Consider the following 12,490-nt stretch of genomic DNA (forward strand, 5'->3'; position numbering starts at 1 on the left):
TGCGGCATCTTAGTAAAAAGTTGTTCATTGCTGCTTTGAGAGTTGCGACAGGAATAGCCGCAATTGTTGCCCGAATGGATTGTTTTAGTTCATCCAAATTTGTTGGCTTTGTTTTATAAACTTCTTGTTTACATAAACCCCACAAGAAAAAGTCAGGTGCAGTAAGGTCAGGCGACCTGGGGGGCCAACGAAATTCGGAGTTTCTTGAAATCAGTTTATTGGGAAATTTTCGTCGCAACTCTGTCATAACAGTCTGGGCTATGTGAGACGTTGCCTCATCTTGTTGAAACCACACAGAGTTGAGAGGAATTCTCTTTCGGCGTAGTTCTGGATAGAAAAATTCTTTCAGCATTTTCAAATAACGGTCTCCAGTAACCGTAACGGTGTGACCATTTTCTTCAAAAAAATAAGGGCCGACAATACAGCGTGAAGAAACCGCACACCACACTGTCACGCGAAGAGGATGCAATTCCGTCTCGTGGAGTATCTGTGGGTTAGAAGTACTGCATATTCGACAATTTTGTTTGTTCACATTGCCGTTTAAATCGAAATGGGCCTCATCAGACATGAAAAGGCAGTTTAACATGTTTTGGTCTTCTTCCACCATTTGCAGGATCTTCTGGCAAAATTCCAAGCGCATCGGCAAGTCTGCTGCATTCAGTTTGTTAACCATTTGAATTTTGTAGGGAAATAAGTCTAAATCTTTGTTTATTGTTTGCAAAGACTGTCGGCTGACACTAAGTTGAGCAGATAAGCTTCTTGTTGAAACCCTTGGATTGCTTTGTATAGCTGCAGCTACAGCAGCGATCGTTTCCTCCGTCCGAACTGGTGGGTTTCGATGATAAGGCCTTCTTGCGACTGTTCCTTGCTCAGCAAAATTATTCACCAGTCTCATTATGATCCATCTGCTCGGGGGATCGCCGCCAAACATCCGCCTGTACTCTCTCTGTACCAAAACTACGGACTCCAGTGCGTGATAGCGGCGGACTATCCAAATTCTTGTTTGCGTGTCCCAGTTATCCATTTTAAAGATCAATCTGCAAATTAAAACAAAAATGGAACAGATAACTTAAAAAGAAAAAAAGTTATTCAAATTTTGTTTGGTAGCGGCTTTCATCAGCCACCCTGTATCTAGATCAGAAGTGTACATTTCCTCAAGTGACGAAAGTGATTTTACGCCAAATCCTAAACGAACGCGCAACATGTGGGTATTGTCTGATTCTATTTCTGACTTAAATTTATTTTTCGATTCTGACGTTTCTTAAATAAAGATATAATTTTCAAAAATGCAATATTTTGTTTATGCGATTTTATTTAATTATTTCAGATTAATGCGGTTTTAGCACTTTTGAAACGTATCTATAGTTTTACTATAGAACTAGTAGCTTTTTTATGCTGTTTCTTGCGGAACGTATCTACCGCATAAAAACAGAACCTACTGTATATATAATTTCATGTTATATGCACAATAAACAAAGCCAAAATTTCAAAAATTTAACTCTAATTCAAACGTTCTTACTGCTGTAAAAGCCCATAAATAAATAATGCAGTTAACTAAACGCAAAGGGAAATGTGCATACATTAAAGATAAATATAAACTTACGTACGTATATCGAAATATGGATATTTTTGCGAGTTTTTTTTAAGTATTTAAAGTAAGGAATAGCTTGAACTTGAAGTGAGATCTCCCTACGCGATGAATAAAAGAGTACTGCTTTAGGCATGAGTTTCGAGCTATGAAAGATATTTTTCCATTCTGTCCACAGATGTTAATCATTGGGAGCAAAAGAGGAGGGTTCAAGTAAGTGTGAACCCAATTGAACTTAAAATGAGATCTCCGTAAACGATGAATAAAAAATTACGCCTTTGACATAATTTTTGAGCAATGGAAGAAATTTCTAGTTTTTTTTTTTTAATTCAATAATAGAAAGAGAATTTCGTTCTGTTTAAAAACGAATTTGGTTAAATTGTGTCGGAATCAAATCAATGTCAAATCAAAAATTACTCTCCAATTGCTTATATGGGAGGTTTGCGTGAATATTCTCCAAAAATCCTTCATTGTCGAATGGGAGGTGAAAGGAAGTTTTTCCATTTCTCGTTCTCATAGAACCGACGCAAATAGCGAGTATACAAAAGGGCATGCGTATACACAGAAATATAGGGAGTAATGCCGTATTTGCAAGGAAATGCTTCCAAACGTTGATTCCTGGTTATATTATATTTACACATATAAAAGGTGGTTAAGCTTCAAGGGCCGGTGTTGATTTTGAATAAAATACAATTTTTTTAGGAAATCACTGTCATTTCTCTTTATCATGATAATATTGGTATGGCTCAATTACGTATGGAACAAAATATAGGCCAAATGGCCGCCGCGGCCTCGGCGGCACACCTCCATCCGATGGTCCAAATTTTCGATGACGCTTAGGCATAATTGAGGTTCTATGCCGTTAATGTGCCGAATTATCTCAACCTTTAGCTCTTGAATTCTTGCTGGCTTATCAACGTACACCTTTTCTTTCAAATAATCCCACAGAAAGAAGTCCAACGGTGTCAAATCACATGATCTTGGCGGCCAATTGACATTGCCGCGACGTGAGATTATTCGGCCATCAAATTTTTCGCGCAAAAGAGCCATTGTTTCGTTAGCTGTGTGACAAGTGGCACCGTCCTGTTGAAACCACATATCGTCCACATCCATATCTTCCAATTCGGGCCATAAAAAAATCGTTATCATCTCACGATAGCGTACACTATTCACAGTAACTGCCTGACCGGCCTCATTTTGGAAAAAATACGGTCCAATGATGCCGCCGGCCCATAAACCGCACCAAACAGTTACTCTTTGTGGGTGCATTGGTTTTTCGGCAGTCACTCTTGGATTATCATTCGCCCAAATGCGGCAATTCTGCTTATTGACGAATCCACTGAGGTGAAAATGTGCCTCATTACTGCAGATGATTTTCTTCGAAAATTGGCCATATCCTGCCAGCATTCTGCCCATTGACGACACTTGAAATGGTCAAGAGACTTTAGTTCTTGAGTCAATTGCACCTTGTAAGCGTGTAAATGCAAGTCTTTATGCATAATGTTCAGCAAAGACGAGCGTGAGAGGTGCAATTGTTGGGCACGACGACGAGTTTAGTTGGACGGCTCTTCAACCACACTATCGGGAACAGCAGCAATATTTTCTGCAGTACGAGCTGTACGAGCATGCACTGGTGTTTTCACATGTCCTACATACCCGGTTTGCTCAAACTTATGCACAATTTTTCCGATTGTACGTACGTTTGGACGATTAAATTTACCGAAAAAATCACGAAGTGCGCGATATGCATTTTGATTTGAACGCCCGTTTTCATAACAAGCCTGAATAACTTTAGCGCGTTGCTCGATTGTGTCTCTTTCCATGGTTCCAATCGAGTTGGTCTGAAATTGAAAAGTGTCAAATGAAATGCAGAAAAACACTTGACGTTTAGGTGTGGTTCACATTCAACATTGGCCCTTGAAATTTAACCACCCTTTATATTTTTACACACAAACATATTTACGTGCACAAGAAAAAACACAAAATTTACATACAACTATACTATAATATAGGGGAATAAATTATTATATAATTAAATAGAAAAAGGCTATCAAATTGATTTGCATTTAAGGAAAAATTGGAAATCACTGCTATATCGATAGAGTATTCAATTATTAATTTTCAGTATTAATTAATTTATTTTTATTTAGAAGTGGACGCACATCTAGTTATTATTTCGTTAGTTGACAGTTTTACGGGATTTTGTTTATGTAAATCCATCCCATGAGCCCAACTGCCTAGTGGCAAAATCGGCAATTTAAGCGGCAATACGCAAAGTAGCAATTAGCTGCTACAAAACCCCATTTGTTCAACTAACAAGGCAAACAAATTAATAAATTATTAACTATTACCCAGCTGCCCTTTAACAAATAACCAAAATATCGATATCGTATGTATTTTGGCAGATAGTCAGCAAATTATCAGCAATTTTAATTTATTAACTTTCACCAAAGCCTTCAGATTGTTTATTGTTGTAGTTGAAAAAGAACAATCACTTGCCATCAACCTTTTCAGAAAGCTACATTGAGTGACAGTACTCCGTGAAAGCTATACATAAATCCTTTTTGGGAGCATGAATTCGACTATCGTGAGAACCATTTACTTATAATTTATGAATTTGGTTATTGGTTTGTCGCTTTCTTAAATTAAACAATCCAAAATTTTTGGAAGCAAATTAAAAAAAAAAAAACATTCCGATACAAAACCAACATTTTATTGCATTTTATTGTAGTTGTTGTAGCAGCATCTCGGTAATCAACGAAATCGTCAGACGAGGGTTTCAGTAAATGAGTTGTTCCAACAAAAAAAGCGTTGCTTAACATACATGCCTGTGTTTTAAGGTGGCATGAGAAGAGGAGCTTAGTTTTTTCGCCCATTGAATACGCTGCGTGTTAGTATCCGAAAGAGACACATTCCTCCAATAAGATTCCTGTAGTAAACCAAAGAATGCTCTTACCATTTACGCCATGAAATTAAGAATATTCTATCTTTCTTCTATATCCACTATGTTTTCTAGGCTAGTGAATAAGCGTAGCCGCCAAGTGCCATCCAGAAAGCACGCCAAAATATCTACCCACAAACGTTTCCATAACAGTCGGTTCTACGTTATCGAAACGACCCGGTTTTATATCCGGCCAAGAACTGTCACTCCAGCAGCATTCCCCGTATGTAAGTATGGGGAATGTTTATGCTGCTACAACAACAACATCTACCCACAAACGTTAGAGTTATGATTGCTATCCTTGGCAGATTAAAATACCGGGTGAACGGCAAGTAATCAAGTCTCTCAACCAAATACAGTTTTATAGGTTATGCAATACTACAGTTAATTCACCGATTTTCATTTTTTTTTATTTCTATGCAACACTAAAATATTTTATGTGCGATTGTTAAAATGAATGTCGAAGTGTGTTAATGAATACTACACATTAGGCCGGGTCGATTTGTAGGGAGGCAAAAAAATCGCCCATTGCTCTGTGAAAATCATATTCTAGGAATCAAAATAAGAAACTTTGCCGAAGGAACCATACCTCTAAAACGAATTCTGATGCCCCCCAATTTGGGTCGAACTTTTAGTGTACATATTTTGTGGGGAGGCAAAAAAATCGCCCATTGCTCTGCGAAAATCATATTCTAGGGATCAATATAAGACACTTTGCCGAAGGAACCATACCTCTAAAACGAATTCTGATGCCCCCCAATTTGGGTCGAACTTTTTAGTTTCCTTTCTCATGTAAAGGCCAAAAATGGTGATATTTTGAAATGATTGTATGGGGAACCCCCCAGGGGAGTTCCAGGGGGTGTGGTACTGGCATGGGTGGATCGGCCGTCCAAAGTTAGTGGGGGCGGTCATACATTTGGACTCGATTGGAGCACTCTAAATGGGTCAAAGTGGGATTTTTCGTTCGACCCAAATTAGGGGACATCAGAATTCGTTTAGAGGTATGGTTCCTTCGGCAAAGTTTCTTATTTTGATCCCTAGAATACGATTTTCACAGAGCAATAAGCGATTTTTAAATCGACCAGCCCTACTACACATATACATATTTATATCGACTTTACCAGGCTTAGCTGTAGGTTATATCATAAAGACTCGCGATTACTCCATTCCCATTTGGAAATGATGTGCTAAGGGAGATCTTCATAAAGCAAAAAAAAAAAAAGGTCTAGATACACATCGATCACTTGTTGCAAGAGTGCTATAATAAAAAAAAAACAAATGAAATAAAAAATTTGTACAGTAAAATATACATAAATTACACTGTGCGACAGTGAAAATATACTTTTATAGAGACCTAGTACAACTTGTAGGTATAGTAAAACTAAGAAACATGGTATAGGAGAAATTTCCAATACACCCCCAAAATCTCATTTTATGGCCATAAAACCGTTTATCAGTAGGTTGATGTGAACAATCACTCCTAACTTCGCCAATTTCCATCCGATTTCGAATTTGTTTTTTTAGTTCGAAAGAACAAAAACAAGCCTTTTTGACAGTGTGTTGACAATTTTTCTGAAATGACAACTGACGAGACTGTAGACGGAAGTATTTGGAATTTTTTTATTTTTTCTCTATTTTTTCAACTTTGACATCATTTTTGCGATATTATCCGATATTGAGGATTTTTTTTAGTACACTACTGTTATAGTAAATTTAATTTCGCGTCGAATGAGCTATATTTGACTGCAATTGAATTAAAATTAAAAGAGTTGTGTGAGTTTTTATTTTTTTTTACTAATTTGATATGTAGGCATCGAAGCATGAAAATTATAACAAGTGTCATTATAAACACATAATATTTATTGGAGTATTGTGCAGTGCATCACTGTACGGTATGTGCGGTACGGTGCAGTACACAACTGAACTGGTTCCAAACTAAAAAATGCATTGGAAACGGCCCTTTGGAGTTTAGTATGGTACGGTACATTTGTCATTCTCTTCATCAGTTTTGAATACTTCTCTGGAAGAAATTCGATCATCATCATTCATCTGAAGTCGTCATCAACTAAATTCCATTGTTTAAATCGAGAAGCGAGCGTTTCAGATTGTCTTCCCGATAGAAGTAAATCACGAGAAAGATCCTGAAAATCTGAATTTGATACAATGTGTCGTTCTGAAGACTTAGAAACAGACGGAAAGTACTCTTCATCATCAGGTTTATTGTTATCACTTTGGTCATCATCAGCAATGAGTTGAACTTCCTTCAGTTCATGTCCTGCAGTTGAGTCAATCATATCGACCAAGACTACGGGGTTCTTAACAGTTGCAACATCAGCATACTTTATGTGCTTTCGAGCTTTATAATGATGGCTGTTTACGTCCGTTTTATAAAAATAACAATCATCTGGTTTATGATAAGGCTGACGATGCCACATCATCGGAGAATATTGAGAAATTCGACTTTTCTGGCAACGTTTCGATTTATATCTCTTGAACTTCAATGAAACAAACAATAAAACTTTGACGTTTTAATAAGGTTAAATTATAATAACAAACTTCTTTTCTTAATCAATGTACAGTGTGGACTTTGGTACACTTGGGAGCCTTTTCATATTTCCATTGAAAAAAAAATGTGCTATAATATGTCAGATATTTTCGTAAGTTCTAACCAGTTCTGTTGTATGCAGTACAGCGTACTCTTATGTATACATATATACTCCAATAAATATTACGTATCTATAATAACGCATCAAAACACGTCCTTATTCCCATTTAGCGTAAAGTTATACCTTCAGACCAAATTAGTAAAAAAAAAATAAAATCTTAAAACTCACACAACTCTATTAATTTTAATTCAATTACAGTCAAATATAGCTCATTCGACGCGAAATTTAATTTACTATAACAGTAGTGTACTAAAAAAAATCCTCAATATCGGATAATATCGTAAAAATTATGTCAAAGTTGAAAAAATTGAGAAAAAATAAAAAAAAATCCAAATACTTCCGCCTACAGTCTCGTCAGTTGTCATTTCAGAAAAATTGTCAACACACTGTCAAAAAGGCTTGTTTTTGTTCTTTCGAACTAAAAAAACAAATTCGAAATCGGATGGAAATTGGCGAAGTTAGGAGTGATTGTTCACATCAACCTACTGAAAAACGGTTTTATGGCCATAAAATTAGATTTTGGGGGTGTATTGGAAATTTCTCCTATACCATGTTTCTTAGTTTTACTATACCTACAAGTTGTGCTAGGTCTCCATAAAAGTATATTTAATTTTTTTTTTTTTGTCACACCGTGTTATCACAAGCTCTTTGTTATGCGATGTAAAGAATACATGGTGATACCAGTTAACAGTCTCATTACTTGAAAATGTGTATTTACATACTTTTACTTAGGCATTGTATCATTAAATCCGGTTCTCTCAACACTTTGGATTTTTTGATTATGACACTCTTGCAGTAAATGTGCGATGTGTACTTGGCAATATTTCAGTTATAAATTTTGATGCTGAAAAATATGCTTCAAAATGAAGTAATTCAAATCTTTCCCATAATAATCAGCACTAATTTGATATAACCTAGTCACTAAAAACTGACAAAAAAATGTAGGTGGCAGTGTCGCTAATCAATTTTTAAGCGCAGTGCCACTGCAAAAAAAACAAACATCGTATAAACATAATAAATGTTCATCAAACACTGTACATAATTACAAATGTACATATCTGCTCGTATGTACCATGCATGAATTAGGCTTATAACCACACACTTTATTCAATTCCGTTTAGGTAAACAAAAAGACTTGCAGAAAATTTACAAGAAGTCAGCTGCATACACAAATATGTACTTAATACGCAATATGCAAGTAATTTGCAAAAATAATGTACATTGTAAAAATTACTAAAAATATCTAAATAAAATACTAAAAAAATGTATCTAATAAAATATAAAATGAACTACCTAGAAGCAAAATGTATTTTTATGTAAACGCTTTGCCTTAAAATTTAAAATTACTTACAATACAAAAATTAATAAAAATAAATTCATTTAAAATGCATACGTGTACGATTGTTTGATTTTTAATTATTCAAGTGCGTATAGCGGTAAGTAAAATAATTATATATATATATAATTGGCGCGTACACCCTTTTTGGGTGTTTGGCCGAGCTCCTCCTCCTATTTGTGGGGTGCGTCTTGATGTTGTTCCACAAATGGAGGGACCCACAGTTTCAAGCCGACTCTGGACGGCAAATACTTTTATGAGGAGCTTTTTCATGGCAGCAATACAAGAGGTTTGCCATTGCCTGCCGAGGGACGACCGCTATTAGAAAAATGTTTTTCTTTAATTTTGGTGTTCCACCGAGATTTGAACCTACGTTCTCTCTGTGAATCCCGAATGGTTGTCACGCACCAACCCATTCGGCTACGGCTGCCGCCAAGTAAAAGAATTATTAAACCATTTGATTTGCCTGACGGTTTACAGTTTTTTTAGTACATCAAGCCCTGTCAGTACGGAGGATTCACCGATCGTTATCGCCATTCTCATCTAACGATAAGCCCAGAAAATGCTATTTCGACGTGTTGGGCACAAAGGGGAAGGTGTGTTAGATGAGTGGATTCAAGTGAGTAGAGTAGAATGGGGTAAGATAGGTCATTTTTTTTGGAGAGCTCTTGCTACGGTGTTTTTGCATTGATTTTGAAAAATAAGCAAGATTTTGAAAGGTTATTTATCTGCTAACATTTTGGTTATACTGACTTATGTTTGGCTAAATATTTTGGAAGCTGCATTCAATAAGACAAAGGTACTTTTTTTCGATATTTTCAAAATCAGGGGGCACGATAGATCACTATATGTGAGGGGAAAAGAACAATGTACAGTAGGTTCTGTTTTTATGCGGCTTTTTTTTATGCGGTTTTGAAATAGTGCGGTTTTTTTTTTAATTACAAAATGCATGTCGACCTATCGGGAATTGTACATATAAACAAGATTCTAAGCCAGCTAAGCAAAAACTTAATCACAGATTACATCAGAAATGCTAACCCTACAAGTATGGAACCGCCTGCATAACTATCTAGATCAGACGTGTACATTTCCTCAAGTGGCAAAAGTGATTTTACGCCAAATCCTAAACGAATGCGCAACATGTGGGCATTGTCTGATTCTATTTCTGACGTAAATTTATTTTTCGATTCTGACGATTCTTAAATAAAGATATAATTTTCAAAAATACAATATTTTGTTTAGCGATTTTATTTAATTATTTCAGATTCATGCGGTCTATGGAACGTATCTATAGTTATAATATGGGACTAGTGCCCTTTTTTTATGCGATTTTATTACATTATTTCGGATTTATGCGGTTCTTAGCACTTTTGGAACGTATCTATAATTTTACTATAGAACTAGTAGCTTCTTTTATGCTGTTTCTTGCGGAACGTATCTACCGCATAAAACAGAACCTACTGTACATGGCTTGGAAATTAACGTTTTAACTTTTATTTAAGGAGTATGAACACTGCACATGTTATAAAACTTAGGAATTTTTCTTTAATTCATCACGCAAGCACGTAATGTTTCGAACGGAATTTTAAATTGTTTAAAGGTTGATCGAACACTAGCGCCATCTCGGACTGCCGCGATTGCGTTTTTTACGTCCTCTTCACTTTGTTTCGGCGTTTTTCGCACATAATTACGCACCATTTTGCTGCAAAAACAATTAAAATTTATATTATTCAATTAAAAGTAGTGACCTATAATGCCCCCAGACGGCTGACCTATCGTGCCCCCAAGCACATGTTTTATGTTAGTGTCGATATTTTTTTAAAAAACAAAAATATCAAAAAACTACATATTATTCGTGTTCAGCATTATTTTCTACGTAAAATAAAGCTCACCTGCCAATATTTACTTACATTAAATGCACTGCACCGTAGAATAAAAAAAATGCTATGTCGGAGAAAAGCTCACAAAAAACTAAACGACGCCAGAACTAGGATAACTAATCAATGGTGACGGCCGAAATGACAGTCGCGAACGTTGTTCCCCACCACGTATTCAATTCACATAAGACGAGTGACCTCTGCAAAAACAGTGCGACGAAAACCCCACCTACCTATTGTGCCCCCATACCTATCTTACCCCATTCTACTCTATATGAATATATGGTTAGTATCGCGCGTGCTACCTCCACACGTCGTATTTACCGGGTTTTTTAAGCAGTATGAGAACTCGATATCGATAACTATGGTTTGACAGCTGAGATTTGCCATTTCGTTAACATTTCTATTCGGAAAAGAATCACACGAACTACACGACAAATCACGCTTGCTAATAGGAATAACTATGGTCTCAGTAAGGAAATGTGTAACAGAGACCTCTCTCGCCGACAAAACTAACACTCTACAAGGCACTCATCTTACCCGTGCAACTGTACGGCGCTGAAGCATGGGTTGTGTCGCAGACTGATGCAGCCGCTCTTGGGATATTCGAGAAAAAGATACTTCGGTCCTCTTCGTGTAGCCAATAACTTCTACCGCCGAATGAACTACGAGCTGTGTTCTACGACGATGTGGGCATAGTGAAGCGCATCAATACTCAGCACTTGCGCTGGCTGCACGCACAAGCAAAGAAGGTTTTCGGATTGCATGTTTGAGCACAACGACATAGGGAAAGACCATGCCTCCGAAGGACCAAGTACAGGGAGCCTTATCATTGATTGGTGTAACAAATTGGAAAAAGCGCGCGCAAAACAAAGACGCCTGGCGAGACATGTTGTAGTCGGAATTAATCAGGAAACAGGTTATGATCCTTGATCAGGTCATATAAGGAAGTAAGTTATCGGAAATCATTTAAAGCCAGAACAACGTTTCCAAATTGTGGAAATTTACTAAGAAAAAAAAATTAAATACATCTATTCGGCAAGTTCATGGAGCACATGGAGCACGATTATAACCATTATTTCTTTCGAAATGAGTAAGAAGCTGACGTTACGGTGAATGGCAAGCGCTATCGAGTCATGCTGACTAAATTTTTGTTTCCCAAACTTGATCAACTAAATATCGACATTTGTCTTCAACAAGACGGCCCAACTTGCCATACAGCGTGCTAAACACTCGATTTATTACAATGTTCAAGCTACCATTGACGCCATAGTTCAAATTTATCGGAAAAAGTAGTCAAAAATTAGTTAAAAACTAGACTGTTCGAATGGACCATGTAACTCGTAGTCGTGGCGCACATATAAGTTCTCAAACTCTTCAAAAAAACATCAGACACATTGGGTATGCCGGGGCTAATTCTGGAAGGTAGGAGTTTAACCTGTTCCAATATCCAAAAGGTACTTGAGTCAAGGTTACGCGAGTTCCACAAGGCAGCTTAAGGAAGCTCTCTGTCTGCGATGGGTCGTGGTTGGACTGTGATTATTTACATTTTGGATGACTTACGTTTCGGACATCATGTCATATAACCAAATTAATAATGTCTTTAAGTATCTAAGACGACTTTCCTGGTGTGCTCCTTCACAGATAGCATATGACCTGGTTGCGATTCTGCACTTTCGTTGCAATAGCGGTTGTATGCGCTGAGGAGAGCAAGCGACAGTCGGACACATTCCTCTAATAAGGTTCCTGTAGTAAACCAAAGAATGCTCTTACCATTTACGCCATGAAATTAAGAATATTCTTTTCTTCTATATCCACTATCTTTTCTAGGCTAGTGAAAAAGCGTAGCCGCCAAGTGAAATCCAGAAAGACCGCCAAAATATCTACCCACAAACGTTTCCACGACAGTCGGTTCTACGTCACCGAAACGACCCGGATTTATATCCGGCCAAGGACTGTCACTCCAGCAGCATTCCCCGCATGTAAGTATGGGGAATGTTTATGCTGCTAAAACAACAACAACAAAGAGCAAGCTGTCAAAGGTGACTCCCAATATTCTGTAGTTGTTTACCGTCGTTATTG

The 12,490-nt window shown here is 37.0% G+C and overlaps 1 protein-coding gene across 2 annotated transcripts in view; it reads right to left on the reverse strand.

The window, feature by feature from the left end:
- Positions 1-12,490, reverse strand: part of LOC128869533 (protein NASP homolog) — a 40,454-nt gene that overhangs the window by 21,623 nt on the left and 6,341 nt on the right. The window lies entirely within an intron of this gene.

This window comes from Anastrepha ludens, chromosome 2 (assembly GCF_028408465.1).
Source record: "Anastrepha ludens isolate Willacy chromosome 2, idAnaLude1.1, whole genome shotgun sequence".
Taxonomy (NCBI): Eukaryota; Metazoa; Arthropoda; class Insecta; order Diptera; family Tephritidae; genus Anastrepha; species Anastrepha ludens.